At 37.2% G+C, this 23,805-nt stretch overlaps 1 pseudogene; it reads left to right on the top strand.

Annotated features, from left to right (window-relative positions):
* Window positions 1-21,109, top strand: part of LOC111406560 — a 42,210-nt pseudogene extending 21,101 nt beyond the window's left edge.
* The last annotated feature ends 2,696 nt before the right edge of the window (window positions 21,110-23,805 follow it).

The following is a 23,805-nucleotide window of genomic DNA, read 5'->3' as shown; positions in this document are numbered from 1 at the left end:
TCACCACTTTTACATTCCCATGAATAATGTCCAAATTGATGACAAGTATAACATTTAACTTGCGACTTGTCATACCTCTTTTGATATGGTCTTGCTCTTCCTCAGCCATGTCCTCTTATTGAGTTGGATTGATAATTTTCATCTCTACGTTGAAATGAAATATGGTTACCTCTTCCTCCTCTTCCAAAGCCTCGTCCACGTCCTCGTCCACGTCCTCATCCTTTGAAACTTGTATTTCCCTTTTTTTTTCCTTGTTTTTCAATGTGAGCTTTGATTGTAAAACCTGCTCCAACGGCTCCTTCCTTCTTTGATTAAGCTTTTCTTCATATGCTTCCAATGATCCGCATAATTCTTCAATTGTCATATCTTCCAAGTCCTTCGATTCTTCAATGGTAGTGACCACATGATCAAATTTCTCATTAACTGATCTAAGGATTTTCTCAATCACCCTTAAATCAGACACATCTTCATCAAGCCTCTTCATTTGGTTTGCAACAGTCACCACTCTTGAAATATAATTCGACACCTTTTTGGATTCCTTCATTTGAATAGCTTCAAATTCACCTAGTAGATTTTGGAGGCAAACTTTATTTGCCTTCTCCTTTCCTTTGCAGGCAACTTGAAACATATCCCATAATTGTTTTGCTGTAGTAGCATTAGAAACCTTCTCAAAAGTGGCCTCATCCAATGCTTGGTGAATAAGAGAAACGGCCTTTTGATCCTTCCTCTTAGTGTTTTGTAAAAGATCCCTTTGTACTTAGATGAGAGCAGCTAGATTGGTGGGAGCCTCATAACCATTCTCCACGATATCCCATGCATCATGTGCACCAAGTAGTGCCTTCATGCGGATGCACCAATTATCAAATTTCTCTTTGGACGGTTTTGGAACTTGGAAGGAGGTCATGTTGGTATTTGCCATTGTTTCTAGTATTGTGGCTCTGATACCACTTTGTAGGAAATAGAAGTGGACTTAGGAGGATGAAATAATTTTCTATTCAATTGTGGGCTTACATTCAACTCAAGATTACATAGGTATTTATAGGACTTCCTATCACATAAGTTCATCCCCTCAATTTAATTCTACTATATGCACCACAATTTACTAGGTACACATTAATTAATAATACATGCACACATGAACCACAATTAAATAGGTGCATATTAATTAATAATACATGTACTTCAAACTTCTAAATTCATGAAACTAAATTAAATAGGTTAAATGCATGTTTATTTTTCTAACAGACAAAACACGTAGAAACCTTCTGTATATACGTGTTACTAAGTGAATATTATGTGTCCCACTGCAAATATGTATGTCGTCAACAAATTTCTTTCTTTATCGTTGTGTATAATTTGTTTTAATCTATTGTTTGACATGTAGGTTGCCTTCAATAGAGAAATAGGAAGACCAAGTGTGACTCTCGAAGGTGACATTTTCCAGCCGAGTCGGCTTTTGACTGGTGGTAGTCACAGGTAAGAATTACGTGCTTCTTTATCTATTTGACATTCTCGTTTGGACTCATCAAATTATTGGAAAAAAACTTAAAACAATTTTTATGTACAAAGTTCATTTGATGCACGATTTGTCTGAATTCACAAGTATTGGGACATTGCATATGCTTTGTGTAATATCACGAGAATCTGCCATTGAAGAAAAGAAAGTTTTATTTCAAAACTGTGTGGCTAAAATATCATTTCTTGAAAAGTCAATCCATGAACATGCTGGTATTCATGCTGGTATTCGGGAAACCAGGCTTAAAGAGTTAGAGAAGAAGATTAAGGCTATTAAAAGTCAGATGCAGTCAGCATCCAAGGACCTCAAGGTCGGTTTTCTGTAGTTGACCTCCGAAATGAGCCACTGGTTATTATAATGGTTTCAATATGTTACTTTTTATTAAGTAGGTTTCAGTAATTGATAGTTTCTTAAAATGACTAATTGAAATGGCTAATGGCATCTGTCATTATAAATTTGATTCCTCTTACCTCCTTGTACAGAAAAATGGAGGGTGGGGGATTTTAAATGAGCTATTCATGATGGGTATTGACGTATTGTCATTGAATTGCTCCTTTCCTCTGTGACCTAAAATATTCCATGTTCAGTAAAAAGGAACTCCAAGATTCTTCAAAAATATTAATGCTATGTATGACTCACCTATGACCAATATTTTGCTAGAACAGTGGATACGTAATTTTTGCTGCCCAGAAGTTGGTTTGTTTAATCGTTTCTTATTTAAATATAGTATTTTATGATACTAACTTGAGTTTTTCATCATTTTATGTGTAACTGCATTACATTACTATGATTCCACTCCTATTTTAATGTCTTTGGACAATATAATTTTTAACAGCTACTAACTTTTGCTACTCCATAGGCATTTCTTCCATTGAAATATATAATATGATACTCTTATTCTTTCCATACAACTCTATCGTTTCTATTTTTTCCCATCCTTGTTTTTGCAGACCCTTCCTTATTCTTTCTCTGATAGATAAGTGAAGTTGATTTGATTTGCCGATGTCGGTACATTTTAAGTATTTTGCATTAGATGTTCCGGTTTCTACATGGAATCTATTACCTGGATAAAACATTTTATGGACATTTAAATGTCTTTGTCGATCGAAATACTTCTGGATTTAAACTTCGTAGTTACAAAGTTGGCCATATTTCTAGGTGCGTGAGAGTAAAAGCTAGAGGCTTATAATGGAAATGGAAGCAGTAAAAACAGAACATGCTTCACTGGAAAGTCAGTTGGATGCTTTGAATAAGCACACCAGTGATCATACTTTGGAAGTGGATTCTTGCAAGACCAAGGTACATCCAGTATATACTGACATCCACTTATATAAAATAATGTTTCTTTACAGTGGGAATGAAGAATTATTTTCCTTCTTTTTTCTTGCAGGTTTCTTCATTAAAAAATAATCATGATCAGGCCCCAATCTGAGCTCAACTCAGCTAGGATGAAGATTAAGGAACATGATTCACAAATTACTAGAATTGTCAAGGAGCAGAAGGGGCTTCAGCATAGAATGAGCGAGACAAACCTTGAGAGGAAGAGATTGGAGAAAGAGGTGAGTTGTTAATATATCTTGTACCTGTTTCTCTGGACCCCCTCTATTTATTTCTTTGTTACTGTGTAGGTGAAACGTGTGGAGATGGATCAAAAAGATTGTGCTTTGATGGTTGAAAAATTAATAGAGAAGCATCCCTGGATTGCAACTGGTAAACAACTTTTTGGGAGAGCTGGATCAGATTATACTTTGGTTCCCGTGATCCTAGTAAGGCTCGGGAAGAATTCGGAAAACTGCAGGCTGAACAATCTGGGTGAGAATTTAGCAGGCTTTTTAAGGCTGTATGCTTTGTCCTGGCTGTTTATTACTGGGAAGAACGGCAGAATAAAGGAGACCATAAACACTGCAGTATTTTCTATATATTTGACCAGAATACAATCACCCTTTTATAGTGCTAAAAAGTCTTCTATATGTTAAGTCTATAAATAAGGAAATAAAATATATAATAACCATAAAAGAAAATGTGTTATATGGCAACAAATAACCAAAAAATCTGCTCCAATATTCTGAAATTTTCAACATTCCCCCTCAAATTGGATGGTATAAATTAAACAATCGCAGCTTGTTCACCATTTCCTCAATATTGGCTTAAACAATCCCTTTGTCAATAAGTCTACAACCTGATCGGATGAAGGCAAATACACCATGCTTATTGTCCCATTTTCTATTTTTTCTTTGATGAAATGTCTGTCTACCTTGAAGAGAAAAATTGTATATTTCTTCTTATTGATTTGCAATTCACAACCTCTACTTATAGTACAAGAAAGGAAAAAATAAAAGGAAAAAATAAATCTACAATCTAGAAGATTGATTACAATATTTCAACTATGGAATAAAAATAAATCATTTCTAAAAATAAACCAACTCCAATTATTCCTTATCTTGGTCCAATCATCTCGAGATTTCAATACTCCCCCTCAAGTTGGATCATAAATGTTGATCATATCTAACTTGAAGATGAAATCATCGAATCGTTGTTTAGGCAGTCCTTTGGTAAAGATATCTGCAGTTTGTACTTGTGTGGGAACATAGGTCATACAGATAGTTCCATCCTCGACCTTTTCTTTAATAAAGTGTCTGTCCACCTCCACACGTTTAGTTCGATCATGCTGAACTGGGTTAAGGGAAATGTTAATCGCTACTTTATTATCGCAATAAAGTTTGATTGGCAACTTCATTGTGATGTGTAATTCTTCCAAAAGTTTCTTCAACCACAGTCCTTCACATACTCATTGTGCAACAGCTCTGAACTCAGCTTCAGCACTATTTCTGGCTTCTACATTCTGTTTCTTGCTTCTCCAAGTTAATAGATTTTCCCATACAAAGGTACAGTAACCTGTAGTAGACCTCTTGTCATCTATCTATCCTGCCCAATCTGCATATGTGAAAATCTCAACTTCTTTCCTTTCACCTTTTTTGTATAGTTGTCCCCTTCCTGGGGAGCCCTTGAGGTATTTGAGTATCTTATAGACAGCTTCTAGATGATTTTCTTTTGGAGCATGCATATGTTGGCTTACTAGACTGACAGCAAATGCGATGTCAGGTCTGATGTGTGACGGGTTACTGTATTCAACTTTGCCACAGGTGCAAATGTTTCTGTAAAGTCAATTCCATAGGTTTGTATATAGCCTTTAGCAACCAATCGAGCTTTATACCGTTCTATTGTCCCATCAACCTGTATTTCACAATGAAAACCCATTTGTAGCCAATGGGTTTCTTTCCTTTTGGTAAGTCCATCACTACCCAAGTTTCATTTTTCTCTAATGCTTTCATTTCTTCCAATACTGCTTCTATCCAATTTGGAATCTCCAAGGCTTCCTGAATAGTTCTTGGAATAATTGTATTGTCTAACTGAATTGTAAATGCATGAAATCCTGTAGATAAAGTATTATAGGACATGAATTTCGAAATAGGATGTAGAGTACATGACCTTGTTTGTTTTCTGAGGGCAATGGATAGGTCAGGTTCAGATGTCTCCACTATTTTCTGAGGATCTGGAGCTACCATCGATTCTGACTTTTTTGGTGCTTTAGAGGTGAGATTCTCCCTATACTTTGATTTTGGCTTTCTTGAATAACTAGTATTTCCTTATCCTGTTGTTTTTCTACATCTCTCCCTTGATTCAAGTGTCCTTCTGTCAATGGCATACTAGAATCGGATGGTATAGTAGGTAAGAGAGGTTCAGAGGGGAAAAGATTAAGACTGAGATCAAAGAACCGATCTTCATGTACGGTCTCCCCCTGAAGAGAGGTGTTCTCAAAGTATGGAGTGTTTTTGAAGAAAGTGACGTCAAGGCTTACAAAGATTTTTTTGTTGAAGGGTCATAACATTTAGCCCTTTTGCGTAGGAGAGTACCCAATCAAAACACATTTAATGGCTCGGGGTTCAAGTTTGCTTTTGTGTTGAGAGTGAACATGAAGGAATGCGGTGCACCCAAATACTCTTAGGGTTAGATCGAAAGTGAGACGAGAAGTTGGGAAGTAATTCTGAAATTTTTGGAGAGGTGTTTTGAAATTTATAGCATGGCTAGGCATTCGGTTGATTAGATAGGTAGATGTGAGAATGGCATCTCCCCATAACAGTTTAGGCATATTTGTTGTACACATTAAGGCTCGAACAACTTCTAGGGGATGTCTATTTTTACGTTCGGCAATCCCATTTTGTTGGAGAGTATCGACACAAGAACTTTGATGAATTATTTCATGTGTTCGGAGAAAGTCTCCCAGGATGTGATTGAAGTATTCAGTGCCATTGTTGGTATGTAAAATTTGAATTTGCGTTTGAAATTGAGTTTGGATCATGGAATGGAAATTTATAAACACTGTGCAGACATCGGATTTTTCTTTTAATAAGTAGATCTAACAAATTTGAGTGTGATCGTCAATAAATGTGACAAACCACTTTGTGTGGGTACGGTTCGAGACTCGTGAAGGGCCCCATACATCACTATGAATCATGGTAAAAGGTCTAGACGGTTTGTATATAGATGTTGGAAAAGATGTGTGCTGATGTTTCGCAAGTTCAAAGACTTCACATTGAAAGTTAACAGACTTTTTATCCAAAAAAATAAAAGGGAGTACACATTTCATGTATTGAATGTTAGGATGTCACATTCTAAAATGCCATAACATAATTTTACTATCTATAAGGATAGACGTAGAATCATGAATTTTAACTTGACACTATTTACTCACATCAGCTTGTTCAAAGTAGTAGAGTCATTCACTTTTCTTAGCACTGTCAATCGTCTTCTCCGATGATAGGTCCTGAAAGACACAATGAGACGGAAAAAATTTAGCAGAACAATTGGAAGTTTTTTTTAACAGGCTTATAGATAGCAAATTGCATGATAAATTAGGGACATGAAGAACTGAGTCTAAAGTTATAAAATTAGAAATTTTAATACTCCATTTTCCTGTTACGGTCGATAGGGAACCATCAACAATTTTAACTTTGAGATTACCCGCACACGTGGAATATGAAGAAAATAGGTGGTAGGAATCAGTCATGTGATCAAAAGCTCCAAAGTCAATGATCCAGGGTGTATTAGACTATGTGATGGATTTTAAGGCTCTCAAGAAGTTACCTCTATGAGCTAGTGAGCTTGACGGATTATTTGTGGAGGTTTGACTTGATGTGTGAAAACTGGACAACAATTTGTAGAGTTGCTCCATCTGTTCAGGATTGAAAGTGCCACTCGACTCCTTAGTTTTTTCTGCTTGATATCCACGACTTTTGTTTTGTTTTGATTTCCAATTTACCAGTTTTCTGTGCAAATCCTAGCACGTGTCTTCTTTATGTCCCGGTTTACGGCAATGTTCACACCAGGGCAGTCCTTTTTGTTGTCTTGGGTCAAGCCCATTTGCTGCTCCTTTTGAATAAAGGCCCATGATTTCAGGTCCGACTCCTGAAGTTTTACCCAATTCATTAAAAATTTGAGGCCCACTCTTTTTGAATCCAAGCCCATCATTTAATGGCCCAAGACTGGAAGACCCAAACCATTTCGACGCTAGGGCTGAGCTCTCCGTCCCGATTCCAGCTGAGTCCGATGCACCACCGGTAGTTTCCAGCATGATTTTCCTTCGATTTTCTTTGCGTTGGACCTCTGAAAATACTTCCCTCGTCGACGACAAGGGTTTTCGATCAAGAATTCGTCCTCTAACATCATCAAGTTCTTGATTCAACCCTGATAAAAACTCGAAGACTTGCTCGTTTTCCAATTTTTTCTTGAACCGCGCGCTGTCTTTTGAACATTCCCACTCCTCTTTAGAGCACAAGTCGAGTTCCTACCACAAAGCTGTCATCTCAAGGTAGTATTCGGTAACATCTCATTCCCCTTGTCTTGTTTGCCAAAGTTTGGTTTTGATTTCAAAGATTTGGGATGAATTTTCGAAATCTGAGTATATCTCCTTTACTGCATCCTACACGTCCTTCGCCATTGGTAGGAAGAGATAGGTCTTTCCAATGGATGGTTTCATCGAGTTGACTGACCAAGCAGTCACCATGGAATTTTCTAACCTCTATTTTTTAAGAAGGACAGTGTTGGTTGAGGTTGGTTTTGTCGTTTCACCGGTGAGGTAACCCAATTTTCCTTTTCCATCAATTATGAGTTTGATTGACTGAGCCCATTCACGGAAGTTCTTCCCATTCAGTTTTTCAACTGTTAGTTGGAAGGATGAATTTTCTGCCGAGTTTATGGCAGAAGTAGTTTCAAAATTGCCATTGAAATAGTCAGAGGTTGTGGATCCTCTGCTATTGGCTTCCGACATGATTAGGATAATTTCATGGCTTTGATACCATGAAGAGAAAAATTGTATATTTCTTCTCATTGATTTACAATTCACGACCTCTACTTATAGTACAAGAAAGGAAAGAATAAATCTACAATTTAGAAGATTGATTACAATATTTCAACTATGGAAATAAAAATAAATCATTTCTAAAAATAAACCAACTCCAAATATTCCTTATCTTGGTCCAATCATCTCGAGATTTCAACAAACCTCAACATATTTAGTCCGATCATGATGAACATGATTATGTGACATTGCAATGGCTATCTTATTATCATAATATAATTTCATAGGATGATCTCTCTGAATGCCAAGTTCCTCTAGCAGTAACTTCAACCACATTATCTCACAAGTTCCATGGGCCAAAGCTCTGAATTCAGCTTTAGCACTGCTTCTCGCCACAACTGGTTGCTTCTTACTCCTCCAGGTGACTAGATTTTCCCATACAAATGTACAATAACCAGTTGTAGATCTTCTATCCACCCTGATCCTGCCCAGTCAGCATCAGTAAACGCTTCAATCGACCTCTTAGAATTCTTCCAGAAGAAAAGACCAAGCACAGGTGTCCCTTTTAGATATCTCAAGATTTGATGAACAACTTCCATGTGCTCTTTAGATGGAGCATGCATGAATTGACTTACAACACTCACTGCAAAAGCAATATCGGGTCTAGCATTTGACAAGTAGATGAGCTTACCTAATATCTTCCCTTATCGGCAAGTGTACCTCCTGGACAATCCCTAGTTTGTGATTGGGATTTATGGGAACATTAGTTAGTTTACTTCCTAACATACCCGTTTCTCTCAAGAGATCCAAAACATACTTTATCTGTGAAATGGAGATTCCATTTTTATTTCTTGCAACTTCCAATCCAAGAAAATATCGTAAGGGGCCTGAGTCTTTGATCTCAAATTATGTCGCAAGAGCCTTCTTCAGTCTCTTCAATTATTCATGGTTATCACCTGTTAGAACTATATCATCCACATAGACTATTAGTGTAGTAATTTTTCTGCATGAGTTTCTGTAGAACATAGTGTGATCAGATTGAGCTAGTTTATGTCCTTGTTGGCATACAACTTTCATGAACCTACCAAACCAAGCTCGTGGAGATTGTTTCAACCCATATAAGGATTTCTCTAATTTACAAACCTTTCCTTGGGTTTTACCTTCATCGAACCTAGAAGGGAGTTCCATATATACTTCCTCTTCCAAGTCGCCATTCAAAGAAGCATTTTTTACATCTAGTTGTTGGAGTTTCTAGTCTAGATTTGCCGCTAATGTCAAAAGAACTCTCACCGTGTTCAATTTTACAACTGGAGCAAAGGTTTCCTGGTAGTCCACTCTATAAGTTTGAGAATATCCTCTAACTACCAACCTAGCTTTATAGCATTCCACTGAACCATCTGACTTGTATTTTACTAAGAACACCCATTTGTACCCAACTGTTGACTTGTCCTTAGGTTTTTTTACAATCTGCCATGTTCTATTTTTATTCGAGGCTGCCATCTCTTCTTCAACTGTTTTTCTCCATTCTGGAATTCTCAGGGCTTTATGAATAGACTTTGGTATTTTAATTAATGACAAATTCGTGGCAAGGGCCTGAATTGATCTGGATAGGTGACTATATCCAATGAAATTGGAGATAGGATGTTGCGTAGAAGATCTGACTCCCTTTCTGACTGCTGTAGGGACATCTAAGTCATTTTGTAGAGTAGAGACATTATATGAGTTCAGATCAGATTCATAGTTCTGCTGTTGAACTGTGAGATGGTCCATAATTTTAGGATTTTTCCTCTTTGAATAAACATGTAGCTCATGTGTTTCTGCAAGTTGTTTATCTCCCCACCTCCACTAAATTCAGTTGAACAAGAGTATCAACAAGTTGAGGCTATGGGGAAAGAGTAGTGGAGGAAGGTTGGTTTGATATGGGAGGAGATGGTATTGGTATCGAGATGGTAGATTGTTCAGTGAGTGACATAGGTAATTGTGATGTAGTTTCCCAAAAATTTCCATCATTACTGTTTTCCTCTCCTTGAGGGAAATTTTGGGGAAAGTAAGGAAGAGACTAAAAAAAAGTGACATCCATAGATATATATAATATTTACGAGTGACCGGGAAGTAACACCTATAACCCTTTTAAGTTGGAGAGTAGCCTAAGAACACACACTTTCGGGCTTTAGGGTCTAATTTGGTGCGTTCATGGTCATGGTCATGGACATGGGTGAAAACGGTACAACCAAGACACTCTTAGGGGTATAGAAAGGATGGATCGGAGGTGTGGGTATGCATTTGACAGAACTGTTAATGGAGTCTTGAAGTTATGTATCCTAGTGGGCATTCTATTTATAATATAGCAAGCAGTAAGAATCGCATCCTCCCAAAAAGTTTTTGGAACATGGCTAGTAAACATGAGAGCTCTAGCAATTTCTAAGAGGTGACGATTTTTTCTTTTGGCAATACCATTTTGCTGGGGAGTAATAATACAAGAACTTTGATGTAAAATACCTTTGTTATTGAGGAAATTTCCCAAAACTTGATTGAAGTACTCTCGCCCATTATTAGTTCGCAATATTTTTATCTTTGTATCAAATTGAGTTTCAATCATAGAGTAAAAATTTATAAAGGTTTGTGCAGTTTCAGACTTATCTGTTAACAAGTAAACCCAGCATACCCTAGTATGATCATCTGTAAAAGTTAGGAACCAACGTTTTCCCATAATATTTTTAATCCTAGAAGGACCCCATAAATCACTATGTATTAGATTAAACGGCGATGAAGATTTATATTCGTGAGACGGGAATGAAGAACGCGAATGTTTGGCTAATTGACAAATATCACATTGGAATATATCTTTCTTCTGAAACAACGACGGAAATAAATGTTTAAGGTATAAAAAACTGGGGTGACCTAGATGACGATGCCACAACATTATTTCTTGTTCTCTAGAGATAGATTCACAGCTTGCACTTTGAGCTTGTTTATTCGAGCAGGCATCTTCCAGGAAATAGTATAGTCCCTCATGTTCTTTAGCATTGCCAATCCTCTTCTTCGAAGTCAGGTCTTGAAAAATACACAAGGACTCAATAAAGTTCAGGCTGCAATGCAAATCTTTAGTTAATTTACTAATGGAAAGGAGATTGCAAGAAAGGCTTGGGACATGCAAAACAGAATTTAATTCAATATGCGGACTAAGTTTAACAGTCCCAATTCCAGTAGCTGGTGAAAGCGACCCATCTGCTATTTTTACTTTATAGTTTCCCGAACATGGTGAGTATGAGTGAAATAATTTCTTACAACCTGTCATGTGGTCCGTAGCTCCCGAGTCAAACTTTTTCAGCCAATAAATTGGAAGACAGAGCTGTGGGTGTAATCAATCGGTATAACTGCTCCCGTTGAGCCTTCATAAGAGAGAGAGAGAGAGAAACTTTGTCAGACTGGGTAGTGGCCGCCGGTTGCTCTATAGTGCTTTGGAAACCAGAGAAATTGCGTGCCAGCTTCTCTTCGCGCTGGTTTGATTCGGTCGACCATCATTACGCATCGCCTGCCTTCTATTTGGTGGTCTCCCATTCAAAACCCAGCATCGATCTCCAGAATGATTGCTTCTCTTGCAGTGTTCACACCAAGAATTATTCTTTTTGGTTGCACGAGTCAAATCATAGCCTCGAACCACAAGTGCTGAATTTTCCACAGAATTCACCTTTGTATTTCCAAGCATAACCCATTTTCTGTTAGCTTCACAACGTACTTCTGCAAAAATTTCATCAATTGCTGGGGTTGGTTTGATGCCCAGAAACCTGCCTCTCACTTCATCCAATTCCAGTACTAACCTAGCTAAGAAGTCGTATATTTTCTAATTCTCCACCTGCTTTTTATATTTTTCGGCATCTTTTGGAGTATCACAGTTAATCTGAACAAACATATCAATCTCTTGCCATAGCTTCTGCAGAGAGTTATAGTAGTAAGTGACCTCGAGATCTCCTTGGCATAAATTACGTGCTTTATTTCAAAGTTCGAACAATTGGGCCGAGTTTTCCAAGTCTGAGTATGCCACAGTTAGAACATCCCAAAGCTTCTTGGCTGTTGAGTAATATAGGTAGGACTCTCTAATTTCTTCTTCCATTGAATTAACAATCTAAGCCATTACCATGGAATTTTGGGCGTCCCGGGTAGTATATGCAGGGTCACTTTCATCTGGTTCTATTGTTGTACCTGTCACGTATCCCAGGCGACCACGACCACGACCACGGATAACCATAAGAGCAGATCGGGACCATTGGAAAAAGTTTCTGCCATTCAACAGGGTGGTGGTAAGTTGAAGAGAGGCACTTTTAGAGAGAGCGGTAATGGGAAGAGGATTATTTGTAGTGGGTGCACTTGTAGAGACAGGTTCGGAGGTCCCCGTTGAGGTCTTCGAATCCTCATCACTGGTGCACCAGTCATGGTCGTTTCATTCATCCTGGCGGCTCAATTAACCCCTAGCTCTGATACCATATTACTGGGAAGAACGGCAGAATAAAGAAACCATAAACACTGCAGTATTTTCTATATATTTGACCAGAATACAATCACCCTTTTATAGGGCTAAAAAGTCTCTTATATGTTAAGTCTATAAGTAAGGAAATAAAATATATAATAACCATAAAAGAAAACGTGTTATATGGCAACAAATAACCAATAAATCTGCTCCAATATTCTGAAATATGTTGGAGGAAAGATGGGTTTACTAACTTGGATTAGCTAAGGCTTTTAAGAGGACAACACTAATAGGAAGAATGAAGTGAAAAAAGGAAACTTGTATTTCTCAAATTCAAGACTTTACACACTTTTTAGCTTGTTACAAAATGGAGGGCACTACCCCTTTATATAGTGTTTGCAAGAAGATTCTAGTCCACACATTTTTTAAAGACACTTAGACCACACATCAAGATATTTTCCTAGAATTCTCTAGATATTCTTTATAAAACCACATATCTTACTTAGATATTTATATAGATTTTTCTAGTAGATATTTATATAGATTTTTCTAGATAATGCTTCTAGAAATGCTATGCATGTTGGGCCTTTTAATTGATTTGGGCCTTAAGCAAAATCCTTAAGCCCTATTATTTAGTCCAAAAATCAAGTTTACTACTCAACATCCCCCTTTAAACTTGATTTTGCTACTCCAAGTAGAGTTCTTAACTTGCGAAACACATCATGCTTGAGTAGCTTAGTGAGAATGTCGGCGATCTGCTCCTGGGAGGTTACATATTTCAGATGCACTTCTTTCTTTGCAATGCTTTCTCTTATGAAGTGATATCTTGTATCAATATGCCTGCTTCTATCATGGAATATTGGGTTCTTTGCATGCCAAAACCGATTTGTTATCAACATGGATTTCGATTGGCTCTTCTTGTGATACTCCAAGCATCTTCAACAAGTTTCTAAGCCAAATCGCATGGCAGACACTGGATGTAGCTGCAACATATTCAGCTTCACATGTAGATAGTGCTACGATCGATTGCTTCTTTGAGCTCCAAGTGAAAGCTGTGTCATCCAAGTAAAACACATATCCAGTCATACTCTTTCTATCATCACTATCTCCGGCCTAATCGTTGTCACTATATCCAACAAGTTTGAACTCATTAGATGATGAATAGATTAAGCCATAATCAAGCGTACCTTTGATGTAGCGAAGAATTCTCTTTGCAGTTTTCATGTGGGTCATGGTAAGTGTCTCCATATAGCGATTAATGAATCCAACTCCAAAAAGGATATCTGGTCTTGTGCACGTCAAATATCTTAGACTTCCAACAAGACTCTTAAAAAGTGTTGGATTTACTTTTTCACCTTCATCATTCTTCGACAACTTGATTTCACATTCGACGGGAGTGCATACGGGCTTACAGTCATCCATATTGAATTTTTTTAGAATTTCTTTCGCATATCCTTCTTGTGAGATGAAAATGCAGTCCTCTATTTGCTTTACCTCTATCCCAAGATAGTAGGCCATGAGGCCAATATCCGTCATCTCAAATTCTTGAGCCATGACCTTCTTAAATTCACTTATCGTACTTTGATTATTTCCTATGAATATAAGATCATCTACATACAAACAAACAAGCAAAATATCTTCTTTCTCATTTACCTTTGTATAAAGGGCATACTCGTGAGGGCATTTTGTAAAGTCATTTTCTAGAAAATACTTGTCAATTCTACTATTCCATGCCCTCGGAGCCTGTTTCAACCCATATAAAGCCTTTTTTAGTTTCAAGACTTTACCTTTATGTCCTTTTACTTTATAGCCCATTGGTTGCTCCACATAGATTTCTTCTTTGAGATAACCATTTAGAAAAGCTGATTTCACGTCCATTTGAAATATCTTTCACTTATTTTGCACTGCAAGAGAGATAATTAATCTTATGGTTTCTAAACGAGCAACAGGAGCAAATACCTCTTCATAATCAATTCCCGACTGTTGGTTGTAGCCTTTGGCAACCAATCTTGCTTTGTATCTTTCTACGTCTCCTTTAGCGTTCTTCTTTGCCTTGTACACCCACTTAACTCCGATTGCTCTCTTTCCTTTGGGAAGAGTTGTCAGCTTCCACGTGTCATTTTTCTCTATAGCCTTAATCTCTTCATCTATAACATCTCTCCATCTTTTATTTTGCGCCACTTCTTCATACCGTATTGGTTCACAATCGGCAAAAAGACAAAAAAGTGTGAGATCATTTTGATTTTCGGTTACCTCATATAGCTCTTGTAGGCTCCTCATCCGTGGTGTCCTTTCGCTTGAACTTTCTCCTTGTGAAGATGATGAAGAAGCATCTCCATGAGTAGGTGATAGAGGTGGACTGATAATCTCTTGCTGCTCTCCATTCTCTTGTTCTTTTTCATCAAAGAATGGTAAGAAGTCATAGTCTTCTTCGTGGACACCCCAATCCCAAGCTCCTTCTTCATCAAACTCGACATCTCTACTTATGGTGATCTTCTCATTGCTTGGATTATACAACTTGTAGCCTTTAGAGCGAGAGTGATAACCGATAAAAACATACCTTTCACTCCTATCATCTAGCTTGGATCATTTTTTATCTGGCACATGAGCATATGTAATGCTCCCAAATACTCGTAAGTGAGAGATGCTGGGCTTTCTTCCACTCCATGCTTCTTGTGGTGTCTTATTCCACACACTTCTAGAAGGCGATCGATTAGATAGATACACGGCGCAATTAACAGCTTCAGCCCAAAGTTCTTTGGGCAATCTCTTACTTTTGAGCATGCAGCAGGCCATGTTAAGAATGGATCTGTTCTTTCTTTCGGCTACTCTATTTTGTTGTGGAGAGTATGGAACTGTCAATGGGCGACGAATTCCATTCTCCTCACAATATTTCTCAAACTTTTTGGAGGTGAACTCTCCTCCTCTATCCGATCTCAAGGCTTTTATACTACATCCGCTTTCTTTTTCAACAAGAGCTTTAAACTTCTTAAAAGTTTCAAAAACTTCCAATTTTTGTTTGAGAAAATAGACCCAATTCTTTCTACTGAAATCATCAATAAAAAGAACAAAATAATTGCTCTTACCGAGAGAGCTTGGATTGATTGGCCACAAACATCGGAGTGTATAAGTTCTAACGGCTTCTTAGCTCTTGCAGAAGCTTCTTTTGGAAAACTTTTCCTCGAATGCTTTCCAAGTAAGCATCCTTCACATAATTGATCCGCATGATTTATTGGAGGCAAACATTTCACCATTTTCTTCTTACTCAACAACTTTAAGCCTCCAAAATTAAGATGCCCAAATCTCAAGTGCCAAAGCCAAGATAAATCTTTAAAACAAGCTTTTAAGCATTTAGCGACATCATTTTGAATGCTTAATGCAAACATTCTATTTCTTATCATAGGGACTTTGGCAATCAAATTTTCTCTTTGATTTCTTATTGAAAGACTATGATCTTTCAAATGAATATCATAGCCCTTCTCTAAGAGTTGTCCCAAACTTAAAATGTTATTTTCATATTGGGCACATAATAGACATTTGAGATAAATTGATGGTACCATTTTTCAAGCGGATCAAGATTTTACCTTTTCCTTTCACTGGGATCTTAGATTCATCTCCAAAGATAATGTTGCTGCTTACTGATTCATCAAGCTCCACCAAACATGTTTTTTCTTCCACACATATGGTTGCTTGCTCTTGTATCCAAATACCAAGTATTCTTTTCTCTGCTCTCTTCACCTTTGTAAGCCAACAGTAGTGCAGGATCTACTTCACTTTCCCAACAAGCGTAGTTGGCTTTCTCCTCAACTTGGTTAGTAATATTTCTACATTTTGAAGCATAATGACCAAGTTTTTGACAATTGTAACATTTAATTTGAGATTTGTCATACCTTGGTCCTTCATTTTGCCTCGTACATTTTTTTCTTCCGCGACCTCTGGTAGAAAATGAACTTTGTCTTCTTTCCTCCTTATAGAATGCAATTCTTCCTCGATCTTGGCATCGTCCTCTTCCTCTTTGGCTTCTTCTACTATTGAACCTTCTTTCACCCTCGTTCAAAGTGAGCTTTGTTTGAAGAGCTTGCTCTAATGGCTCTTCTTTCACCTTCTTCCTTAGTCTCTAATGGCTCTTCTTTCACCTTCTTCCTTAGTCTTTCCTCATAGGCTTGTAAAGATCTCATGAGTTGATCGACACTCATACTATCTAGATCTTTAGATTCCTCAATGGCTACAACTATGTAGTCAAATTTAGAATCTAAAGACCTGAGTATCTTCTCAATTACTCGAGTGTCGTTCAACTTTTCTCCATTCCTTTTTAATTGATTCACAATAGCCAATACTCTAGAGAATTAATCAGAAATTGATTCCGATTCTTTCATATGTAAAGCTTCAAACTTACCTCGAAATGTTTGAAGTCGAACGTTTTTCACCTTGTCAACTCCTTTGTGGGAGTTTTGCAAGATCTCCTATGCTTCCTTACTCGTAGTAGCACAAGCTCCTTTCTCGAACATGCCTTCATCTAAGGCTTGATAGATGAGGGTGAGCGCCTTCTTGTCCTTCTTCCTTGCATCCTTCAAACTACCGCTTTGTGCTTGGGATAGAGGAACCTCGTCTTGTGGCTCCGTGTAGCCTTTCTCTACGATCTCCCATGCATCTTGCGATCCGAGCAATGCTTTCATCCTTATGCTCCAATTGTCGTAGTTATCCTTGTTGAGTTGGGGGACTAGAAAAGGAATCATCTCACTTACCATTTTTCACAAGAACCTTGGGACTCTGATACCAGTTTGTTGGAAGAAAGATGGGTTTACTAACTTGGATTGGCTAAGGCTTTTAAGAGGACAACACTAATAGGAAGAAGTGAGTGAAAAAAGGAAATTTGTATTTCTCAAATTCAAGACTTTACACACTTTTTGACTTGTTACAAAATGGAGGGCACTATCCCTTTATATAGTGTTTACAAAAAGATTCTAGTCCACACATTTTCTAGAGACACCTAGACCACACATCAAAATATTTTCCTAAAATTCTCTAGATATTCTTTATAAAACCACATATCCTACTTAGATATTTATATAGATTTTTCCAGTAGATATTTATATAGATTTTTCTAGATAATGCTTCTAGAGATGCTATGCATGTTGGGCCTTTTAATTGATTTGGGCCTATAAGCAAAATCCTTAAACTCATATTATTTAGTCCAAAAATCAAGTTTACTACTCAACAAAATATTCAACACTGCTAAATTACAGCAGTAGACCAAGCCACATTTTATAAACAATCCTATGAACAAAAATTATTTATTCTGGCGTTTTGCCTCTTTTCCTGTTGTAGCCTTGAGAAAAGGGTAAATAAGAAAGTTGTGGTCATGTTTGAGAAAGCTGAAGATGCGCACAATGATTTGATATCCAAAAAGAACATTATTAAGGTAGTACTGTTTATTCATTAACATGTTTTGACACTCGGGTGCTTGTTATTTATTTGAAGTTCTTGTTCTAGAATGACAAGTGAAAAATCAAGTTGATGATTGAAGAGGAGGAGGAAACCCTTAAAGTTACTTGGTTGAAAGTAAACAAGTGAGTGCAATGTTTCATTATAGCTCGTCTGTTCATCATTTATTGGCTGAAGTAAAAAGGTAGTATCTAATTTTGCTTCCAGAATTTTTTGTGGCGCTTTATCTACTAACTCTTCAGATTGTTACTTTGCTTGCTAGTGAACTAATTTATTCGGAGATTTTGGATACATCTTTTCTACTTTGTTACCTGGTACAATAGTAAAACTGGAACCTCCGGAAGGGTGCAGTTTCCTTGATGGTCTGGAGGTTCGTGTTGCATTTGTAGGTGTTTGGAAACAGTCCTTATCAGATCTTAATGGATTGCAAAGATCTCTGGTGCAACACTCTTTCTAATCGTGGCATTGCTTCTCTTCAAACCAGCTCCACTTTATATATTGGATGAGGTACTTCAAATATCTATTTTCATTTCGTTATTTTGTTCTTCCTTAAGCATGGTTGAATTCGTAACTCAATTAGATTTTTCTTTTCCTGGTAAGATCAGTTACTCACTCTAGCCAAAAGTAAAAATAAAAGAAAAAGAAAAAAAGAACCTGCTTAGTTCGATGATTGAGCATTTATAATTAGAAGTTATCCAAATATTTTGTGTTTATGGACTATAGAACTGTAGTCTGTAGTACAATTTGTCTTGTTGTACCTAATGCAGATGACATATTTTATTCCTAGGGGAGCGAATGGGATTAGATACCCCAGTAGTCCTAGCCGTAAACGATGGATACTAGGCGCTGATCCCTGGATGTCAAAGGCGCCCTTGGGGTGATCTCATAGTTCCTACGGGCTTAGATAGCAACTCAAGATCAACCTCATGAAAACTTTATATTCCTTGAGGTTCTACCACGTGGGGACAGTTCCAATAAGATTTCATTCTTGAACAAAAATCCATTTTTTTGATTTTTTTCATCTATTTTGTGACCAACGTTCTTAAGACCAAAGAGTCGGGCGGAAATCCCAGAAAGACTAAAAGAAAATCATGTATTGGTCCAGGTATACCCATTTGATTTTATTTGGATTGGAAAATTATCAATTTTGATCTTAGACGAAAAGTCGATATTGAGGCCTGGATAACGATCGATGCTAAAAAGCAGTAGTAATTAAAAAGAAACTAAAGGAGCGAAACAACAAGATCTTTCTTTTGTCCCTTCCAGGCCATCGAAAAATATAGAAATGGTCGGTAGCTACGCCACCCACAAAATTTAAAGAACCTAAAGGAGTATGAGTCATGAGGGGATGAGTCGAGAGAATTTTGAATCAGAGTTCTAGATTTTTGTTCATCCTTCGTCATAATAATATCTTGGGGTTGGTTGATCGTATATTTCATTATAGTTCTATGATTTAGAGTATCATTTCCTATTTGATCCCTTTGACCATTATTTTCATATCCGTAATAGTGCAAAAAGAAGGCCCGGCTCCAAGTTGTTCAAGAATAGTGGCGTTGAGTTTCTCGACCCTTTGACTTATTTTCTATTTTTCATTTCTTCATTATTGTTTGTTTGTCGCTAGGTATTTAACCAAATAAGATCGTTTAGTTCCTATAGAACCTATCAACTTCTTGGCCTAAAAAAATCTCTTCTTTTTTCTCCTTCTCTTTTTTTTCTTCTCTTAGTAAAGGATCGTCAACAAGGGCGTTCTATTTCTGATTTCTCTTATCTATCGGGAGTCCAAATCAGCGTCTATTGCGCGAAAGGTAACACCTAGGGGTTCTTTGTCTTACCATCTCCATTGCCATGCTTCACCCCCCCTCTTTGAAGTTCAGATACACGCTTGAGTGAATCAAGTGATAGGCCAGCCTGCCTCCGAATATTGTTATGGCATGACTGCGGGCTTGTAAAAGTTGTCTATAAATACTGTGTTTGTTGTATTAATCCTTCACGACGTTCCCACCAAATTTCATCAATTTTTTAGCAATTTTTAGGTATTTCTTATGAAGTAAAAAAATCGGGTTCACTCTTTTCAAATATCACTGATATTATGTCCAATGCAATGATGAAGACAAAAACGAACATCCAAGCTCATCTTATAGAAATTATCTGGCAGGTTGACGCAGCTCTTGATCTAAGTCATATGCAGAACATTGGGATTTGGGAGGATGATCAGAACTCACTTTCCACATTCTCAGGTTCATTAATTTCCATGCCGTCCTAATCCCTTTTTTTTTTTTTTTTTTTTTTTCATTCATAGCATTATTCTATATATGCAATTAACTGCAGCAGGGCTGCGTCTTCTGCTACCATAAATGATTTCACTGTATTAAACAGAAGCAGGGGTATATTCTCCAAACTAAATAATAACAGCAGAAGCATAAAGAGAAGTAATAGTGATATCTGAACTGGTATCAGTAAATCATTCAAGAAAGCTATTGGAATCAAGAAGATTGTGAATGTCATTGTTAATCAACCATTTAAAATCAGAATAGCATCTCTTATTAACTTACTTTTGTTTATGCTGCAGTTTATTGTTATTTCTTTGAAGGAAGGCATGTATAACAGTGCAAACGTTCTTTTCCGAACAAAATGCGGACGGTGGATCTACTGTGCTGAGAACAGTTGCAAATAAGCAAATCAAGTGATTCCATTTAACTGGTGAGGATTATACTTTTCCTATCATATCTGTCAGGTAATACTAAATTTATGCAAAGTGCTTGCTTATGTTTCAGAAGCCTGATCTCGTCGTATGATTGAACACTAGCAGACAATTAGATATAGCTTGTGACTCATGGTGTGTTCTCAAGGGATGCTATACTGTATTAGCTAACAGTGTGGTTGTCCAGTGTAATGAATCTTAGTCTTACGAGCATCAGATCAAGTTTAATGTTTAAAATGGAGACTTTGGAAGTACTTATTAAAAGCTTAGTCAATTAACATCATATTTTGCATGTCAAACCCGCTTTTAAGAATGTGGAATTTATTATAATTCAAATCAATATGGGCATTTTATCTAATTTTTAAAGAAGCTCCTGTTCATGAACGATTTATTTTTAATAGAACATGTGAGAAGAGAGAAAGATAGGCCATTAACATGGACTATAGTAGTTGAGGTTCATATAGTTTGATCCAAATTCATGAAAACAAATCTTGGTTGTGTTTTCTAATTCTGTCTTGCTTACTTTAATCCAGATTCTGTCTTTATCTACAGCTGAATACAAGCTGCTGCTGGAGTCGAGGAATATTTGTTGCTGAAAATGTTGTAAGGAACAGTTATTAGTTTAGTTTAAGGTTGGCTTTTAGGCAAGAATATCCGTACATGAACCAGCTTGTGGATTTGTCTAATGCATTGTGTACACACACACACACACACACACACACACACACACACACACACATATATATATATATATATATATATAGAGAGAGAGAGAGAGAGAGAGAGAGAGAGAGAGAGAGAGCAGAAATGAGAAGCAATCAAGTGAGATTGAACAATGGCAGAACCATACCTGTAATTGGTATGGGCACTTATTGTATGGAAAATGATAGAAAAGCTACTGAAAATGCTGTGCTGTTGATGATTGTGTGCCACTTTTGCTGTCATATTTTGTATTAATTATATGTATTAAATCAGTACATAGTATGGTTATTTTTGTGTATTAAAATGTCCATCAGAGTATGGTGATTTCAGTCAACAGGTAAGGTGTTGTTAGGTGGTAGTTGTTGACTAGAAACATGGTAGAAAACTATTGTAATATATATATGTTTGGAACCAGTCGAACTGTGCTGTAGCTGGTTATTTTTCATCCTAAATACAAGTCTTTCTCTTCCACTTTGTTGACATTATTCCATCAGTGGTATCAGAGCCACTTTGGCCTTAGAACACGAAGAAAGGAAGGGCAGACACAGGTGAGAAAATCAGAAAATAACCACATATAAACTGGTGAGTGTGAGTAATGGCCTCTGGTGGTTTCACAGCTCCTCTGCCTTCAATATTTGCTGGAGAAAACTATGATTTCTGGGCTGCAAAGATGAAAGCATATTTGAGAGCTTATGATTTATGGGAAATCACAGAAAATGGCACTGAACCTCCACCACTTAGAGCAAATCCCACAATTGCACAGCTGAAGCAACATAGTGAGGAGATTGCTAAGAAATTTAAGGCTCTTTCTTGTATACAATCTGCTGTCTCAGATGCCATTTTCACAAGGATTATAACTTGTGAATCTGCAAAAGAAGCCTGGGATAGGCTAAGGGAGGAATTTTGAGGCAATGAAAGGACAAGACAGATGCAAGTGCTGAACCTAAGAAGGGAGTTTGAAACTCTGAAGATGAAGGAATCAGAAATTGTCAAAGAATTTACTGATAGACTGATGAAGATAGTTAACCAAATTAGGTTGCTAAGTAATGACTTGCCAGACAGGAGAGTAGTAGAGAAGGTCTTGATCAGCTTGCCCGAAAAATTTGAAGCCAAGATCTCCTCACTCGAAGATTCGAGGGACCTGGCTAGTATGTCTTTGTCTGAGCTTGTCAATGCTCTTCAAGCCACAGAGCAAAGAAGATTGATCAGACAAGAAGAGCAAGTCGAGGGAGCCTTGGTTGCTAAAGGAAAATACAAAGCACAAACTAGTTATGGGATGAAGAAACCATTTAATGAGAAGAAGGGTGCTGAATGCAGCAAGAATCCTGTTGAAAGAAAGAAGTATCCACCATGTCCTCATTGTAAAAAGATAGGACATTCACCTAAATGGTGTTGGTTCAGGCCTGGAGTACAATGTAGGGCTTGCAAACAATTTGGTCACATTGAAAAGGTATGTAAAAGTAAGAAGGAGAAACCGGACCAGCAGCAAGCTCAACTTGCTGAAAATCGAGAAAACCAACAGGAAGAACATCTGTTCACAGCAACAAATTCAAATGTCAGCAGCAATGATGAAGCTTGGCTGCTTGACAGTGGATGCACTCACCATATGACATCCAACTTAAGCATCTTTACCAAGATGGATGACAAACTCACGTCAAAAGTTAAAGTTGGAAATGGTGAGTTTGTTGAGGTAAAAGGTGCTGGAGAAATTGCAGTACAGACTTCATCAGGTACCAAGCTCATATCAGATGTTTTATATGTGCCTAATATTGATCAGAATTTGATTAGTGTTAGTCAATTGATTGAAAAAGACTATACACTTATATTCAAGGATAATAGATGCACCATATTTGATCCACAAAATCAGGAAGTCATGAAAGTAGGAATGAGACATAGGAGTTTTCCATTGGAGTGGAAAAATGTCAGTGATCAAGCACTAACAACCACAGTAATTGAATCATCTTTATGGCACAAAAGATTTGGACATGCTAGCTATGCATCACTTAAGTATTTGCATGATTCGAAGCTTGTAGAAAATATGCCTGAGATTTGCAATAATGATTGTGTGTGTGATGCATGTCAATATGGAAAGCAAACTAGATTACCATTTCCAAAAAATCAAGCAAGAAGGGCAACAAAGAAACTTGAATTGGTGCACTCAGATGTTTGTGGACCTATGAGAACCTCAACCATGAATGGCAACAGATATTTCATCCTTTTTATAGATGATATGTCAAGAATGTGCTGGGTATATTTTTTGAGAATGAAATCTGAAGTAGCAGGTGTGTTTAGGAGGTTTAAAAATTGGATAGAAACTGAATGCAACAGCAAGATAAAGTCCATCAGATCAGACAATGGAACAGAGTATTGCTGTGGCCAGTTTGACAAATTCTGTGAAGATACGGGGATCAAACATCAGTTAACTATACATTATTCTCCCCAGCAAAATGGTGTTTGTGAAAGGAAAAATAGAACGATTATGGAGATGGCCAGGTGTTTGATATTTGAGAAGAATATACCTAAGGAATTTTGGGCAGAAGCTGTAAATACTGCTGTGTATTTACTTAACCGATTGCCAACAAAATCCTTAGATAAAAAGACTCCATATGAAGCCT

The sequence above is a fragment of the Olea europaea genome, chromosome 12 (genome assembly GCF_002742605.1).
Source record: "Olea europaea var. sylvestris chromosome 12, O_europaea_v1, whole genome shotgun sequence".
Taxonomy (NCBI): domain Eukaryota; kingdom Viridiplantae; phylum Streptophyta; class Magnoliopsida; order Lamiales; family Oleaceae; genus Olea; species Olea europaea.
This window is presented reverse-complemented; position numbering and strand designations above follow the sequence as displayed.